The sequence below is a fragment of the Phodopus roborovskii genome, unplaced genomic scaffold (assembly GCF_943737965.1).
Source record: "Phodopus roborovskii unplaced genomic scaffold, PHOROB, whole genome shotgun sequence".
Classification (NCBI taxonomy): Eukaryota; Metazoa; Chordata; class Mammalia; order Rodentia; family Cricetidae; genus Phodopus; species Phodopus roborovskii.
The window spans coordinates 15,369,622-15,389,333 of NW_026126447.1; positions in this window are offsets into that span (position 1 = coordinate 15,369,622).

The window sequence follows — 19,712 nt, forward strand, 5'->3', positions numbered from 1 at the left end:
GTTTCTTCTGAGAACTCTGTTTCAGTTTCTTAATTCATGGACTTTTAATTCATTGGGTTCTTATTTCCTTGTTTTCAGGGGGTGCTTGTTTTTGCATATTCTGGGTGCTAACCTTCTGTCAGATGTTTAGCGAGTGAAGATTCTATTATATTCTGTAAGTGTCTCTTTGTTGAACAAAAGACTTTAATAAAGTTTGGTTTTTGTAGTTTCGGGGGAGTATTTATTAATTAAAATTTTTATTTATATTCATATCCCGTTTGCAGTTTCCCCTCCATTCTCTCCTCCTGTTCCCAATCACCTTTTCCCTGCTCCCCCTACTTACTTCTCCATCCACTTCTCAGTCTCCATTCAGAATGGGGCAGGCCTCCATGGCACATGGAGCATGGCACATCAACTTTTAGGCAGAACCAAGCTCCTTCTCTTGCATCAAGGTTGGGCATGGGGAATAGGTTCCCAAAAGCCAGCTCAAGCACCAGGGAGCGGTACTGATCCCACTGCTAGGACCCCCAGAAACAGACCAGGCTACACAACTGTCAAAGCCATTCAGATGCCTAGGTCAGATCTATGCATGCTCCCTAGCTGTTGGTTCAGAGTCTATGAACTCCTGAGAGTGTAGGTAGCTGTCTCTTTTCCCCGCCCCCATTGACTTACTCCCTAATTAGTACAATCCCTCCTCTTTTCCTTCAGGTGGACTTTCAGAGCTAGGCCCAGTGCTTGGCTCTTTGTCTCTGCACCTGCTTTCATCAGTTACTAGATGAAGGCTCTCTAATGACAAATTAGGATAGTAATAAATCTGATTGCAGAGTATGGCCAGCTTAGGCACCCTCTTCACCACTGCTAGTAGTCTTAGCTAGGGTAATTCTTGTGGATCCCTGGGCATTTTCCTGGCACCAGGTTTCTCCCTAACTCTGAAATGGCTACCCTATCAAGACATCTATTTCATTACTCTACCCCTCTGTCCGACACTCAGCCTGTCGATTGGATTCCTCTTGTTCCCATCCTCCCACTCTTCATGCCCTCTCCAAGTTTACCTAGGAGATCTCTTTTATTTTCAGGTCCCATTTGTTAATTGTTATCTTTACTCTCTGAAATACTGAGAATGGCATTGTGATTTTATTGCAGAGTCCATTGATTCTGGAGTTTACATTTTGTAAAATGGCTATTTTCACATTATTTATTTAAGACCGTGAGCATAAAAAAAAAATCTTTTTTTTTTCTAGTATTGTCCTCATTTTTTTCTGCATTGTTCTAAGGTTTTCCCTGCAGAGGGCTTTCATTTCCTTGGTTAGTTCTATTGCAAGACTGGTTGGTTTTGTATTGTTTAGGTTTGTGGGGGGAGAAGGCAGATACGTGGCTCTTGTGAATGGGACTTTTCTATTAGATTTTGTTGGTTAGGCTCAATTTACTTTTGTCTATTTGACATGAACATGATTGTACTAATTAATATTAGCTGGTATTTTCGTATAGGTATAGCTATCCAGTACCCATCTACCCATTGATTCTTCCTTCTACCCATTTATCCACTTATTCATCTTTCCATCTTTTTCTTTTCAACTTTCTCAATTTATTTGAGATGAACATACATAATTAATTTTATCACTACTTCTTATAATTTCTTGTCTTTTTATCCACAGGGTAAATAATACTTTTGAGTTATATATGATGAATAGCTGCCAAATACTAGTTGTCATTCTTGTCCCTCCAGGATGATCATTTTGTTAAGCTACTTCCTCTGTCATTTCATAAAACTATAAAATGACATTTTAAAATAGTACCATGTAATCAAATCTTCACAAAACGCTGGAAAAGAATTAGTAAACCTCTTGAAACTTGAGTCTTCATATTCTTAATGGTTGCCCTCTTAATTAACAGCTTTGAATTCCCACCTGCTGTCAAAATCATTGCTCCGTTTTCTCACTTAATTTTTAGATAACCTCAAACCCTCCCAGGCTTTTCCTCCTTGGAGCTCTGTGTTGCTTTTCACCTCACTTTTCTCCTAATGTGTTTCAATCCACAATTCAGCTAAAGGAGAACCGAGAAAAAAAAAGCTGTTTTCTTTGTGAAAACACAAGAGTCTTCTTGACAGCAAGGGGCTAGGAAATAAAAGAAGCAGGCTTTGAAAATGAGAGCTGTGCTTGAACACATCCTAAAACGATTAAATTGTCTGTTCCGGATGTAAATTATAAGCTGAGTAATTTAAAGCCAACTCCCACTGACTATTAAAGTGGAAACTGTTGAGTTGGGCCAGATCATAGTTTTCTGTGAACTGCCTCTTTATGAATTGCAGTGCTAAATGTTCAACCCAAGTGACAATAAACAAAAGTCAGATTTTAAAACTGCCTGGAGGAACCATGAGTCACAATAATTACATTCTCTAGTTCTGCCTCCAGATAAAGTCTACTAGTAAATTACGAGCATATTCAATGTAGCTACTTGTGCATTACTAAATATTGAAACGGAAGAAAACTTGAAATGTCTCCTCTTTAGCCTGTCTGCTGCTGCCAAGGCTGGCTAACACATATCACTCAGCCTCAGCAAGAAGATATATCTATTTTTAGATGCAACAACAACTACCAGCTCTGCATTTATTGAATAATAACTCATCAGAGAGTCTCAATAAATTTGTAGAAAGACCAGGACTTGTTTTTGTAAGTGTCAAATATCCTATACCTCTACAAGAAACTATCATATGATAATAGAAAAGGGGGAGGAGACTCGTAATGTTACACATAAAGGAAAAAACATCAAGAATCTTGAAAAGTCTGATTCTGCCTGCCCCCTTCCAGCAGATTCAATGTACTGTTGCTGCTTGCTTTCCAGAGTTAAGTACTTTGATTTTGAAAACCATCATGCAGAAACTCTTTGTGTTCTGCTTACTCTTTGCCACATCTAGGAATCTTCAAAATAGTATGCAGTGAAGAACTCTCCAGTATGGAAACTGGACAACCTTACTCGCTTCAGCTCTTGCCTCAAATCGTAGCTGTGGGGCCTTGACAAAGTCATTAAGCATGCTAGTACTTCCTCATTTGTGCATATGAAGTGAGACTACTGAGCCAAGTGGCACACTCAGTGCATCAACTAAATGCTTTAAAGACAGCCTTAGAGACACCAGCATGCACTGGTATCTCTTTAAGGAAAGTAAGCTCAGTGCTGCTCTTTGGATTATTTTGACCAAGCCTCAACCCATCTTTGAATCCATCACTTCTCTCTCTGTATTTTCCATCTGTCTTAGTTTGTGTTGCTGGTTTGTCTGCAGTCTGTCTGTTGTGTGTATCTTATCTGTCTCTATTGACTCTGTGTGTTCCAAACAATGAGCAATTCTCTGTATTTATCAGACAACCCAGAAAATATTGTATGGGGAAGAAACTGGGGATTCGTTACTGAACTTTTAACAGAGTTTTAGAGACAAAGTTGTTAATGCCAACCAACCCAACTACTACAGATTGCAAGCAGCAGTGCAAACATACTGTTGTCAAGCCATGGTGTGTGTGTGTGTGTGTGTGTGTTCCTTCTAACATTTGTGTGGGGCATTTGTCATATAAGATTGTTTATGACCTTTTTGCTGGGTACTGTGCATGATTACCACATACAAACACATATTGCTCTGAGCCAGTGCATGGAAGAGTACATGCTGAACTTGGCTGTGAGGTGCAGCAAATGCTTCATTCTGTTCCAGTGTAAGAGATATTTTCATAAATTTATCTCACCACAGTACAGTCTGCATGGGATTCACAGTGGCGATGTATGACCCAAAAGCCTTGGCTTGCACTCTAAAATTGGAGGAGTCAGGCATGGAAAGATGGTTGACTGGTTAAGAGCATTTTCTGTTTTTGCAGAAGACCTGGATTTGATTCCTAGCACCCATGAGGCAGCACACAATCAGTTCCATGGTATCCGATGTCCTTATCCAACCTCCAAGGGCTCCTGCATGCATCTGGAGCACTAACCTACACTCAAGCACATGCATATACCCATAAAAAATAAAAATAAAAACAGAGAAGCCACCAGACCTTTCTCATTTTCCATGCTTAACTTCGTTCTCTGCTTGCCTAGTGAAAACTAGAGTGGGGTGACATGGGCTCTAAGAATCTAAACCAGGTCCTCATTTGACCTTTCATATGTTTGCCAATACAGAAGAGGGCCAGTTACAAGGTCAGGGTCTGCAATCACCTTCTTTTGTAATCCTAACTGGTGACTGCCCATTGTTCTGTGTCCCACATTCCCACACATGCCCTTTATTATCTCCTTACATCTAAGTCCTTTTCCCACAATTGCTCATAACTTTGCTTATTCCTTGCCTCACTTGCGTTATTATACTCTTCCTCTTCTTCATGCATCTATCATCTGTGTGACACTGACATGGTATTTTCATTTACAAAGGCCATATTTCATAATCAAATTATCAACAAGTCTCAGACACATTTCACACATTTCATGTTTGTATGCATAAACAAACACGTCTTGAACAAAGGGTTATGTGGAGGTCAGAGGTTGACACTGATCATCTTCAATCATGCTACAAAGCCTGTGTTTCATATTCAAGTTACAAAAAAAGTCACATTTTTCCTTCGGCTTGTGTATATATACACACACATCTTGTGGGGGCAGGATGGGGGTGTGTGAAGGCCAGAGGCTAACACTGGGTCATCTTCAGTCCTGCTCCATATTACTTTGCTATAGAGACTTTCACTGGCCCTGAAGATTGTCAACTCAGTTAAATTGTCAGGCTAGCAAGCTCCAAGATCTTCCTGTCTTTACCACCCCAGCACCGAAATTACAGGTCCACACCATATTTGGTTTTTTTTTTTTTTTTTTTTAATGTGGGTGTTCAGGATTAAGCTCAGGTCCTCATGATTGCATGGCAGACAGTTCATGGCAGATGAGCCATCTTCCTAACCCCTCTTGACGTTTTAAGTTATTCTTTATTCTGTGTTGAGCTTCATTCATATCTACTCTGGCGACCTTGCAGCCTATGGGCCACTGTTAGGAAATACTTGGAACTATCCAATCAAAAGACAGTAGAGACTCAAACACTGTGTAGTGTTAATACTTTAATCACTAGTCACATGCGACTGTTAAGTGCTTAAAATGTGACTAAGCACTTGAATTTCAACTTGATTTAATTACCACTCTTGTGGCCAGTGCTAATACATTGTGTGCTATCATCCCTTGGTCCCATTTAACTCAACTGTCACTTTCTACTGAGGGATTTTTAAAACGACCCTGGAAACATATAAAGAGAGATTTTGAAAGCCCCTTTCTTGGAGTTTCTAATTAATTGATATGGGCTTACAATTGAGCATGAGGGTTTTTAAAGGGGTCTCCAACAGGTTGCTATGAGCAGCCAGGGTAGATAACCATTGCTATCTGCCTCCATATTCCTATTCTCAATATTTGCTTGATATCCCATAAACCCTGTGAAACAGCATCATCAAACGTAGCATTTCCCTTTATATTTACCCTCAGGTTTCTCCATTGCATGATGAAACATTTCTGCTTTGTTGACTGAATTAACACTTGGGGGGGCAGATGGAGTATAGTGTATATTATTATGTTTATATATCCAAGATAATTCATACTTTGCTTTATAAACCTTAAAAGAAGCTATGCTTGTGTGAGCTTGTATGCCACGTCGAAACCATCAACTTTAATTAAAGTTGTATATCAATAAAAGACTTCCAGTATAGACTGTTTTGAGATGGCAAGGAATGGTACTATTTATTATGCTATCCATAATACTTTGTACCAAGTATGTCACAGAGGCAATGGGTTAATTATTCTTTAATGAATAATTTATCCCCAAGAAATTAACAAAAAAAATAAGTATTTGAAGAATGCATTTAACCAAAATAAAAAAAAGAAAGAAAGAAAATTGCATTCAAAACCATATCCATATAGTACCTTCATGGAAATCACCTATATTCTCAAAATGGTAGATCTTCTTAAGCTGAGTTCACATGTGCCATGTGTGTAACATATGCATGTTGTGTGTACAAGTATAATGTGCACAGTTACTCTGAGCATCTGTAAGATAATCCAGAAGTTGTTGCTTACTCTAAAGGATCCCTCAGCAACTCCTGGCTGTGCACAGCTGGTCGCTTTGCTCTCCATCACTAACGTCCTGGGAAATATGGTATTAAGACAGAGAGAACAGATGGTGCAGGGTGTGTTACTGGAGACGGTTTTGCCAGGAGGTAAATTTATGCTTTATAAATGTACTTCAAAACTGTGCTATTTGATTTAATCACTTAATGCAAAGACAGCTGCATACTATATTTGCCTTAACTGCGGTTATATGGGTTATCTGCCAATCTGTTAATTATAGTATTTTGAAAGACTTTGGGAGAAAAAAAACAGTAATTATACAGATTGGGGTGGGAGAAAAGAATATTTTTTGAAGCCTAAATTCAGACATTCGTTCCAGCTAACATAAACTTATTGATGCTTTAAAAAATCTGTTAAGAAAATGGGAATCAATGCCATACCTACCTTCTCTTCAGATTACCTGTGTGTTCTCACTGCCTAGGTTACCATGGCAACTGCAGTGAGTGGGTGTGGAGTGATCCCTTGGCAGGGCAGGGCTCCATGCTGCCCTCTAAGGTCCTCTGGCTACTGTTCAACTCTTTCAAAGAAAGAGGGGGAGGTCCAAACTCGGTTCTGCCCTTGACTTTCTCATACTTGCCCATACCCTTGATCTCTCAGCCTTCCATATCTGTTTTCTCTGCCCATAGTTTCAGTAATGATTAAGCAGATTTAAGAAACACTGGACTGGGAAAGGAGCACATTTTAAGCTTAGCCACACAGCTTAGTCTTACCCCATTTAAGATTTATAAAATAAAAGAGCCTTTCTTGCCGAACACTAAATGCCACACATTTGCAAAAAAGTCTGGCTCATTTCCCTTACCCACTGGGAAGTCATGTTCAATGAATTTCATTGTCTTTTGAGATTTCCTGTCTGTAGGCAATACTGGGATAGAAGGCTGAATCAAACTGTAGATCAAAGAATTGTGAGAAAACATTAACGCCTATCTGCTCAAAAGCCTTTTACTTAACAGGCAAAGAAACTAAGGACTCATTATTTTTTTTGAGTCTATAATTTAATTATAACATTTCTGCCTGCCATTTTCTCCTTCCAAACCCTCCAGTACATGGCTCCCTGCTCTCCTCTGAATGTATAAACATAGATATTTCTAAATATAACCTGCTTAATAGATAGATTTGTATATACTTAGATATTCCTAAATATAAACTGTTGAATAGACAGATTTATATATACATAGATATTCCTAAATATAACCTGTTGAGTCCATATAATGTTAACTATATGTATGATTTTTAGGACTGAACTTTTGACACCGGACAACCAATTGTCTTTCCTGGGGAGGGTTACCTCTTCCACTCCCAGCTTTCTTCAGGTGTGTGTAGTTCTTTGAGTAGGATCAAGGCCTAATTTTAAAAATATTGGGTGGTTAGCAATATTACAAAGTTTCATAAAAGGAATAAAAATATTGGAAGGTTAGCAATATTACAAAGTTTCATAAAAGGAATATAAGTAGCAGCCAGAAAACAGTAATAAAACATTTGTTATATGTTGGAAAATAAATGTATCAAAATTCTGTTCATATTTCATGTCATCAGAGGAATTACAATTTAACATAATTATGAATTAATACTACATAAATATTAGAATGAAAAACACTCAAAATTACTAGTAACAAAAGAAGTAGAGAAATGAGGACTAGAGTCTATTGCTTATAGGAGTATAAAAAGGTGTAGCCATTTTGGTTACAGTTTGTCATTTCTTACATATATATATATATATATATATATATATGTATATATATATATATATATGCACATATATATATATATATCTGAGCCCATTTATCTTTGCTCTAATATATATGCTAATATACATGTGTCCAGGGATGCTCACTTAGAATTACACCATGTATGTGGGAGCTTTTCCCAGGAAGAGACTGATTCTCATTGAATCACCTTAGCTGTTCATCTAGGAGTGGGACCATGTGGAATTTCCCCTTTCCTGATGGCATATCAATGAGTGTTGTTATGCTCATCTTGTGCAGGCAACCTTACTGTTGGGAGTTCATAGTTCAGCTTCTCTGTTACTATCTCCAAGCAGACTTCCCAGGCATCTGGTTCCTACAATCTTTCATCCCCCTCTTCTGCAAATTTTCCTGAGCCTTGGTTATAAGGTTGCATTGGAGATGTATCAGTTGGGGTTGGACACACCACAGTCACTTATCCTCTATATTTGACTAGTTGCAAATCTCTGTAATAATCTCCATTTGCTGGAGAAAAGACTCTCTGTTAAAGGGTAATAGCTACACTTATCTGTGGGCATAAGGATAAGGATTTAGAACACAGTAAGACCTTATATTAAGAAAATCGCAGGAGAAGATTCTTCACAGGTCTATGATATCTCTGGCCACATGTATTTGGCTAAATTTACCATACCCAGTATGAAGTCTCTCCTGCTGTGGGGCTTTAAGTCCAATTAGATAGCTATTAGATACTCCCAAGATAAAAGTGGCACCATTGTAACATGATGGATATTTTGCCAGTTTAGTCATTTTGTGGATCATAAGTGTCAGACCTGACTAGGAATTAGCAAAGACATGGGGGATAAATATGACTAAAATGCAATGGTATGCTTGTATGTACTTCTCAAAAAGTAATAACAGTATTATATTTTTTAAAATCACAAACTTCACAAAAATCACTATGAGATGAGTGGAGGACAACAGAGGAAGTTAAGATAGGTGAAGTATATCTGCTTATTTATAGGGCATTTTATATTATATTAAATAACAATATTTCCAGTTTTAAATTACTTTGTAATGTCCAGGGTGACATTATTTGTTATACAATACAAACTATTCTCTGCTAAATACAAAAAAAAAAAAAAAACTTATACATGTCAAATAACTTTGGAGTGACACTCCCTGATGAGCAATGTACCCCGGAGGCAAGATTACATATCTTTGTTCACAAAACATCCCCTTCTCATGCATTCTGCTTACACAGAGCCATGCCTTCTGTATGCTACACTGCCCTGGAGTACCTCTTACATCTTTATATAGAAAAGCTTCAGACAAAATTATTTAGAAATGGATTAAGAGAACAAAAGCTATAACCTGGTGCATGCCTGTGGCTGTGTGGCACTCATGCCAGGACTGAGGAAGCAACATGTGTCTGAGTAAGCCTACCTCTGCCCAGAAGCAGTAGAAAGAGTGTCCGCAGGAACATCACTCCCTTCTGAAGAGAAAATGGTCCCATCCTGGAGTTCTAGGAGCACATGTGTATTGTTTAATGTCTCAAGAAAGCATCTACACCCTAATGAACCTATTGGATACTTGTGATGGACTGACAGAATGGACTGACATCAGAAGGGCTGAGCTTGGCACATGCTCCAGACCAGGATATAGCACCAATGTGCATCAATTTCTGTTCTATGAAATCATCAAGGTAAACCATAAACTATGTGCAGCAAAATAGTCAGAAACAGTAATTCCTAAATGCCAGAAGGGAATAGAGTGGACACACAGCACTTTAGGTACTAAATTGAGAATTGTGTCAGAGTTTTTGGAAATTGTGCAAGCTGCATGCAGTTACTTACTCTGACTACTAATACTCTACAGAGTGGTTGGGTACAATTACAAAAGTGTATTTCTTCATAATTCTTGATATTAGAAATCTGAGGGTTTTTTCTGAAAACCTTTTTTATATTTGTTCCATGATCATTTTATTATTTAGGGTTTTGAAAGGAACACAACAAATCGGATATATTAGATATGTATAATATAACATAACATGCATCATTTCTATCTAACATGAGTACACACTGCATGACATGTTATGCATACATGTATGTACCTATGTCACACATGTCTACACATGTGTATGTGTTGCCACTTTTCCTCATAACCAACTTGGTTTACATGATATGAGGAAGAGGGTCTCATGACTATGGACCTTCCTATGAAGTCTGAAACTGCTTCCTAGAGACCCAGGAAAGCTGATATTATGAGTCAGTTCTAGAACAATGGCCTGGAAAGAAGGGGAGCTGATGATGTGAATTCAAGCACAAGGGCATAAGAACATAAGAAGTGGTGTGTCCATTCAAAACTCAAGGCAAGAAAAAAAGAATTCCTTTCCTTGCACACTTTGTACCGACAAGGTAGATAGCTCAATGGCTGTGCTGGCTACTTTGAGGAGCACAGTCTTCACCACCTTTAGCATTAAAATAGTAATTTCACCCCCCCAATGCCCCCAGATACATTTGTAGACCTTATGTTTCAGTCTAATATACTCAATTCCACTTATAACACAAAATGTAATGAACAGTTTTTCCAAATAAAGCAAGTGCAACACCTTTAACCAATATTGCACAAAACAAATGTGTCTTCTTGCAGAACCTCTGAAAGGTTTTTTTTCCCCTTCATCCTCTTCTGTGTCTTCATGTAAAGACAAGTCATATTGGACTGAAGTCCACATAGACAAGTTTATTTTACCTTAATTACCTAGTAAAAGATTCCATATCCAAATAGCTGCATTTTTATTACAAGAGTTAGGACTTCAGTAAATAAATATCAGGGGACACAATTCAGACTGTAACATGAGACAATAAGAAGACATCTTTGAAATGATGAATGGAAATAAAACATTTAAGTAAAGTCTTAGAGGTCCAAAGTGCAAGACTGGATGGCCCATTCGTTTGACCTTCTGTGAGAGCATTGACTATTATCAAGTCATGGAGAAACACGGGGAGAATGGACACGTGTCAAATAGGAATCCAGAGAGAAATGGGTGAGACGAAGCTCAAAGCTTACTACAGCGTTCTTCTGTGAACTGCCCAGAAGTCACATGGAAATTGCCTTAATGATAAATACAACTATAAAGATTAATATTGACTGTCAACCTGGCAGGGTCTTGAGTCACTAGGCAGGCCTGTGGGAGACCATCATTATTAGGTTAATTGAGATTGGAAGATGTACACTAAGAGACACACTAAATAGAATAGAAAAATGGGACTGAGCACAAGCCTTCATCACTCTCTGCTTCCTGAGAGTGACCAGCCCTCTAGGGCTCCTGACATCACATAATGGGCTGTACCACCAACCATGAGCCCACATAAATCTCCCTTCCTTAACTTTGTCAGAGCAAAAAAGAAAATGGCTAATACACATAGAGTTAAGTATGTGAGATCTATTTCTAATTATTTAAATTATAACTAGCTGCTTAATAAATTGCTGAGTACAACCTATGGATATGTAGCATATATAAAAATACAGGATCATGCCAAGACAAACATTAAGATGGAAGCAATGGACGCATACTATTATACTGCATTAAAGAAAAAATAAGGTGATACAGCTTGAAAATATATAGATCAGTTAAAGAGAAACATTATAAATAACCAAGATAGGGAGTTATACTGAGTAAATACATGGTGTATGCTGTGTCTAAATGCTTGTAATCCTCAAAATTAGTGCTTTCAAATTTAACTTTTTAATGTCATAGAAAGTTATTAGGCCATGAGAAAGCTTGTTAATGGGGTTAGTGACCTTATAAAGATGAAGGAAACCATGATCTTCCATTTAAAAAAATCTCAAAAAACACCATTTACAAAGCAGTGCTCATCGGATACTGAACCTGTTTACATGATAGCTTTGAATTTACCAGACAAATAACAAATAAATTCCTATCACCTATAAATTATTTTGTCTATATTAATTTGTAATAGCTGCATGAAATAACTAAGACACAGATTAAATAGAATTATAAGAAATAGGCCAAAAGAGGAATAAAATGGTAACATAGAAAAGAGACTATATCCAAATAGGCAGCAAATAGCAACATGTTCTTTAATCCTAATCAGAAACTAACAATAAATACTCTAAATATTCACCACATTGATGTGAAAGTAATAATCAACTGTATGCTCCTACCAGAAAGGCACAATTGAATTGAAAATAAAGTGGCAAAGATGCACTATTATCACTATTAAAGACATATAAGTTAGATATTTTAATACACTTGTAGTAAATTTTAAAGCAAGAATAATACTAGGAAATATTCATTTCAAAACACAATGTATTTTGCAAAAGTAAAAGGAGTAATTCATAAAAAGTACATAGAATACTTAAATATTTATATTCTGGTAATACGGCTTCAAAATATACTTTAAGAGACATCAATGAAATACATAAGAAATAATGCAAATTCAGTTACAATATGATTGTAAAGCTCTTCTCTAACAAGTGAATGCACTATGTAAACAGACATTAGTAATTATACAGGATATCTGAGTACTATCAGCCTACTTGATCTAATTGATATCCTTACATCACCTACACAGACTGGAATGCATATTCATTTCTATGTGCTCCGACATAACCCAAAATGCACCATATCTGTGTATAAAATAAGTTTTAACAACTTTAAAAGATGTAAAAGTTGCACAAACTATGTACTCTTCTTACAGTGGAACTAAATTAGAAATAAACATCAGAATGATCATAGGTAATCACAATATTTTGATGTGAAATTACACATGAACAAAGAAGAAATTACATCTGAACTGAATAAAAGAATATTGCCATGATATTAATCTCTGTGTTTACCTAGTTTACACCCCTTCCACTGCTAATCTCAGTAGCTCACTCCTGGAATACACAGTACTATCCTCATTTGTTTATCCTTTAATGTTACTTATTGAAGGTAAAGAGATTATTGTTTGTTTTTGACTAGTTAGTACAACATTTGTACTGTGGACCTATCCAGCAACCGTGGTTCTTTTTGCTGTGAAAATTTACTCTGGTAGAAATGCAGGTGTCATACTAGGCAATATCAGCAAGTGGACCATAAGCTCACCTTCTGAGCTACACGTGTTCACTGTACTATACTTTATCCCCACTGCAACAGTGCAAATACTTCAATTGAAAAAATAGCTGGGTGTTGGTGGCTCATGCCTTTAAACCCAGCACTTAGGAGGCAGAGGCAGGCAGATCTCTGTGAGTTCGAGGCCAGTCTGGTTTACAGAACTAGTTCCAGGACAGGCTTCAAAGGAATATGGAGAAATACTGTCTCAAAATAAATAAATAAATAAATAAATAATAAAAATAAAAAGAAAGAAAGGAAAGAAGAAATATAGGTGACTATGCACACACACACACACACACACACGCGCACGCACGCACATACACACACAGAGCATCAAGCATCAAAAACTCGTCTCAATAAAGTAATATAAGAAACAGGAAGAACCAAGCAGTATAACTCATCTCCAATACCAGCTAGACAATAATGATGCTTAATGAGAAAGAAATGCATAGAATTATATAAAAACAATGTAAAAGATTGGTTATAAGAATGTCAAAGAAATCAAAGAATATGCAAGTAAATATGTGAATGAAATTAAAAAACCAGTATAAGATATGAATCGTGAATTTATTAAACAGATAAAATATGAATTTTAGAAGTGGAACAACTCAGTAAGTCAAATAAATAACTCAGTGTAATGCTGCACCAATAGAATAGATAAGTAGAAGATAGAATATCAGGGATAGAATATAAGATAGAATTAGAACACTGAGATATCAACAAAGAAGTTATGAATGCAACATGTGAGTTCTAAAGAAAACCATTAAAGGACCAAATTCATGCAACATAAGGGTAGAAGAAGATAGACTTCAGACTAAATATAAACAATATATCCAATAAAAAATATAGCAGAAAAGTCTGCATATTTAGAGAGATTGATCATCAAGACTCAGGAGGCATTTAGAATATTAAACAAAAATCAGAAATAAAACTTTTCAATGTCATATTATAGACCAAACAAGAACTATAGAGAATAGATTAAAAATTCTAAAATCTGCAAGAGAAACATCAAATAACACATAAAGGCAAACCCATCAGAATGGCATGAGATTTCACAATATAAATGCCAAAAGCCAGGACAGCATGGAGTGATGGAATCTAAGCATTGAAAGATAATAACTGACAATCTAGATTCTTATATCCAGCAAAACTATCTGTCATAAGTGAAAAAGAGGAAGAATTTTCCATGATAAAAACTAAACAAAGGAATTTATAACTGAAAAATTAACACTGTAGGAGATTCTTTGGACTGAAAAGAAACATCAACATGACCACCAGGATCCTGGATGCAATAACCAATAACTTTTTTAGTAAACAGTGGATACTATACAGGAAGTCACCAAACACTCCAAAATTAACAAGATGACAGCAGTTAACACAGTCCTCCTTATAATAACTTTGAATATTAACAGAGTAAATTCCCTCATCAGTAGACTCATACTAACAAATTGAATTTTAAAATCATGATCCTTATTTATTTTATCTATGAAGCATACCTTATCATCAAAAATCAATGTAACTTTAGGACAAAAGGATGGAAACAGTTTTTCTAAGCAAACAAAATCAGAGAAAAGCCTGGGATCACTATTTTATATCTGGCAAATAGATTACATGTCGAAATTAGTCAGATAAGATGAAAAGGGTTACTACACATTGACTAAATGAACAATTCATCAAGAGGAAATTACAATTCTAAACATATGTGCAGTGAACACTGGTGAATCTAATTAAAATATACTAGTAGATACAAAGACAAAGATTAACTACAACACAATATTGCAAGTGATTTCAATTTCCTGCTCTCAACAATAGATAAGTAATTCTTAAAAAAAAAAAGAAAAAAAGAAAAAGAAAACCAGAAAACAGAGAAACATCTGAACTCAGTGACTTTATAGATCAAAGTATTAACAGATATCTACAGAACATTTGAACCAAATTATATGTATTCTTTGTGGCAGCCCACAGAACTTTTTCTAAAATAGGTGACCTTAACAAATATAAGGAAACTAAAATATGTTTCTTGTATTATACATGTTCATAATGGAGTTTTGCTAAGAATCTATATAAAGAGAAAATCATGAAGACTGAACATTAGTGAATGATGAATAGATAATTAAGAAAACTAAGAAGAAATTTTTAAAATTCCTATAATTGGATGAAAATGAAACACAATGAACTAACTCTATGGGCTATAATGGAAACTATATTTGAAGCGAAGCTCATTACTATAAATGTCTATGTTAGGAAATCAGAGATCTCTGAAACAAGTAACTCAGAGGTGCACCTCAAGAAGATGGAAAAAGAAGCACATGAAAAAACTCAAAATTGATAGAACAAACAAATAAGGCAGATCGGGGAAGTAATTCATGAAAAAGAAATGAAAATAAAATAATTAAATAAAGAAATGATTCTTTTCAAAAATAAATAATAGGTGATTAAACTTTAGCAAAACAAAATAAAAGAAATCACGAAGGCCCCAATTAACAACATTGGTGATTAAAAAGGAGATATTACAGTAGGTAGTAGTAGAATTCTGAAAGTCATTGGGACATGTTTTAAATCTTATATTCCACTAAATTGAAAAAAACTAAAGAAAGTAGGTGAATTTTTAGATTCAAGTGTTGTACCCAAAATAAACCAAAAAAAGGCAAAACTTCCAAAGACTTATAAGCAGTAACATTTAAGCAGCAACTTAAAATTTTCCAACTAAAATAAGTCCAGGCCCAGATAGATTCACTGCTGAATTCCCCCTGACTGTCAACAGGGAATTGACCCTGATGTACTTAATGTAGTACATGAAGTGGGTAGGAAGAGAACATTGCCAGGCTCCTACAAAGTCAGCAGTACCCTAATAGCAAGCCACACAGAGACAGGGCAATTGCAACAAAGAAAATGATAATTCCATATTCCCAATGAACACAGGCACAAAAATTCTCAAAGAAATGCTTTCAAATTGAACTAAAAAACTAATCAAAAATATCAGTCTTCATGAACTAGGCAGATACTTTCCATAGATACAAGCATAGTTCAAAATATACAAATCCCTAATTGTAATCCTTCATCTTAAATGAATTAAGGGCAAAATTGCATGGTCATCATGACAGGTTCGAAAAAGGCATTTCATTATGATAAAAGCTAGGAAGAGACTTGGAATAGAAAGAACACATTTCAACATAATAGAGCTATATATAACAAACCTACAGTCAACTGAAATCATTTAAAATCAGAAACAAGGCACATGCTCACTCTTTACAGTTTTTTTTTTTTAAACCCTTATTCAGTATAGGGTCTGAAGTCCTAGCTAGAACAATCAACAATGAAAATAAAAATAAAAGGAAGAGAACCAAGTATCTTTATGTGAAGATAATATGATTCTCTCTATATACAACTCCATAAAGACTGAAGCAGTATTTTTAGCTGAGAGTTAACAAATACTTTCTGAGAACTGGTATTACACAAAATTAACGTACAAAAAAACAATAACTTGCCTCTATAACAAGATCAAGAAAGATTCTGGAAAATCTCCCATTCAAAATTGCCCAAAGCCAAACAAAATAAAACTACATTTAAAAAAAAGCCTAACCAAAGAAGTAAACACATCTATAATGAAAACCTTAAAACACTAAGCATAAAAATTTGAGGAAAGCACTGGAATGGAAGAACTCCCCATGTCTATAGATCAGAAGAATTAATATTAGGAAAATTGCTATGGTACTAAAAACAATTTACAGAGTCAACATGATCTCCTTTAGTATTCCACTGCTGGTCTTCATGGGAATACACTTTAATAATCTTAAGATGTGTTTGGAAGCACTGAGGAGCAAAAAGACCAATGTCAAAGGTTCCACAGTACCAATTTCAGGTTATACTACAGAGCCACAGTAATAAAGACACCATGATAGTAACACAAAATTAGATAAATCGATCATTGAAACAGACTAAGATGACCATTACATATGCCCACCCAATAGCATCCTAATTTTTATAAAGGTACAAAAATATACATTGGAGAAAAGGTAATCCTTTTTAGCAATGGTGCTGGATGATATGCATGCTTAGAAGATTTAAACCAGTTCCCTACCTCTCACCCTGAACAAAATCAATTCCAAGGAGATGAAAGTCTTTGGCATAAAACCTGAACTATGAAAATGAAAGAGGGGAAAGTAGGTAAAATATTTCAAGATAGAGATAGGTCAACAGTTTTCTTAATATAACTGTCGTTGCACCAATAAGTGGCAAATGGGACCTCATGGCATTAAAGGGTTCATCCTGCTAAGATGTCAGAGTTCTCTAAGCTGATTCCCACATTCAACAAAATTCCATCCAAAATACTAAAAGCCTTATTTTGTAGACTTTGAAAAACCAACTCTAAATCTTAAATAAAAATGAACAGGGCCTGAGATAATCAAAACACTTTGAACATTAAGAACAAAAATAGATTATATTGCATATTTTAAGGTGTAACAAGAAAATAATTGAGATTGTGTATCAGCATATAAAGAGAAAAATGAATCAAAAGAAAAGAAATTATTTTGCTGCTATGTGGATAAATGAATGTTCACAAAACAAAGCAGAGGAGGAAGACAGACTTCTTAACAAAGGACACTAGAATGATTGACATGCACACACAACACATAAGCAATGAACATTTAGATACATACTTCACACCATACATGCTCAACATGAATTACAGGCCTAAAATGCTAACAATCTAAAAGAAAACATTTGTAACTTGGATGTAGGCAAAGATTTGTTTAGATGTTCTTAAAGTTAATGATCCATACAAGAACAAAGCAATAACCAGTTTTCAAAGGTCAGCATCCATTCTATAACAGAGAATGATAAAGGAGCAGGGCTGTGGTATTGGCCTGTTTCTCCCACTCAGGGAGCAGAGGCAGAAGGATTAGGAGTCTCCTACTAGGCTGGGCTATAAAGTAAGACCTGTCTCAAGAAAACACCAAACTGTGCTGGAGAGACTGGAAACACCATAAAACACAAAGAAATGACAAAGACACTTCTCTTTCCCTCTCCTCTCTCTGTCTCTCTCTGTCTCTGTCTCTCTCTGTCTCTCTCTGTCTCTGTCTCTCTCTGTCTCTCCCTCCTCCTCTCTGTCCCTTCTTCTCTCTCTTTCTCATACACACAGAGGGAGAGAGAGAGGGAGGGATAGGGAGGAAGGGACAGGGAGAGAGAGAGAGAGAGAGAGAGAGAGAGAGAGAGAGAGAGAGAGAGAGAGAGAACAATCAAGCCAATTTTTTAAAAAGGCAGAAGACCTGTGGAGAGTTCACCAAGGTAATACACAGATTGCAACAGGCACCGGGAAGGAGACCCAAAGATATTGCTCATTACTGGGTGTAATAAAAGCCAATATGCAGTCATTAGGACTGCATGTTCAGAAGATGGCCCTCACCAAATGCTTATAGGACACTGAAGCCTTCAGACTTCACTGGTGGGAATTTAAGACTGTTTAAATCCCATTGAAAGGGTTGAAATTTTCTTACAGGGTAAAAGATAAATTGTAGTAAATTCTTCTGGAGTGAAGTATGGGCTACATCAATAAGGATACTCTCATGTATTGTTAATATGTATATTCATGGTAACTGGATACTTGAACCAAAGGCACATTGTTATTAAACAAATGAACAAACTTCCATATTTTAACAAAGGAATGTTACTCAGGAGAAGATTAATGACATCATGTAGACAATCTCCAGAACATGCTTAAAAAAGGAAACCAATATAGAAAAATGTATTTTTGTGATTTAGTTACTAAGACTTTCTGTTAAGGAAAAAATTAACCTATAGAGACAGAAAGTGACACTGCTTCTAGGTGTGAAAGAAGTCTGCATGATTGAAAATGGACATAATCAGATGGAGATATGGGATTTAGTTAACTGAATATAAATTAAGCCTATTCAAGTTGACGTTTAGGAAGTCTAGATTAGGGGTGGGGAGATGATTCCATGAATAAAGCAGATTTTTGGATCCTCATAACCAACATAAAAGCTAGGCATGCTCAGTGGTTACCTGTAATCCCAATACTCAGGGGCAGAAACAGGGCATCCTTAGGGTAAGCTGGGTTCAGTGAGAGATTGTGCTTCAATGAAGCGAGTGGAGAGGAATGGAGAAAGACACTGAGGTAAATCTCCAGCTTCCAGTCTCCGCATATGAACACACATACATCCATATCCCCACAAATGTAGTATGCATACAACATATAGACACATACAAAACATGTCTAGATTATAATTGGCTAGTATCACAAAACATCTGAACAACCCAAGTAGAAGAATATAATACTCAATAATCTCCATCGTTTGATATACTTACTTAATTTTCTCTAATCCTTCTCTTTTATGAGAGGGAGGGCAAGGGGAGTATGGGAGGGAGGGAAGGAGGGATAGAGAGGGACATGAGAGGTTATTTACTGGAAATCAAAGGAAAGGGAAAGACTAGAGATGTGCCAGTTTGCTTTCAAAACAAACATTTATATAACTGAGATTAAAATGTAACCAGCCCCTTTCAGCAAAGCAGATAAAGATCTAGGCTGCCTGAACTTGTTTCCCTGCTCTGTGAAACAGCAGCAGTTTGCCTGACACTGGGGCAGGACCATGCAGCAGCCCTCCTGTGTACAGACAGGCCTCTGCAGAGCAGCTGTCCTGTTGAAAGGAGGTCAGGGCAGTCTACCCGTTGAAGACCCCATTCAGGGGCCCCTACCATTGTTCCCACTTGGTAGCAATGCACCCTAATGTGACTTCTGCTTCAAACTCCTTTCCCCAGCCCATCCTGCCTGAAACTTCAACCGTATG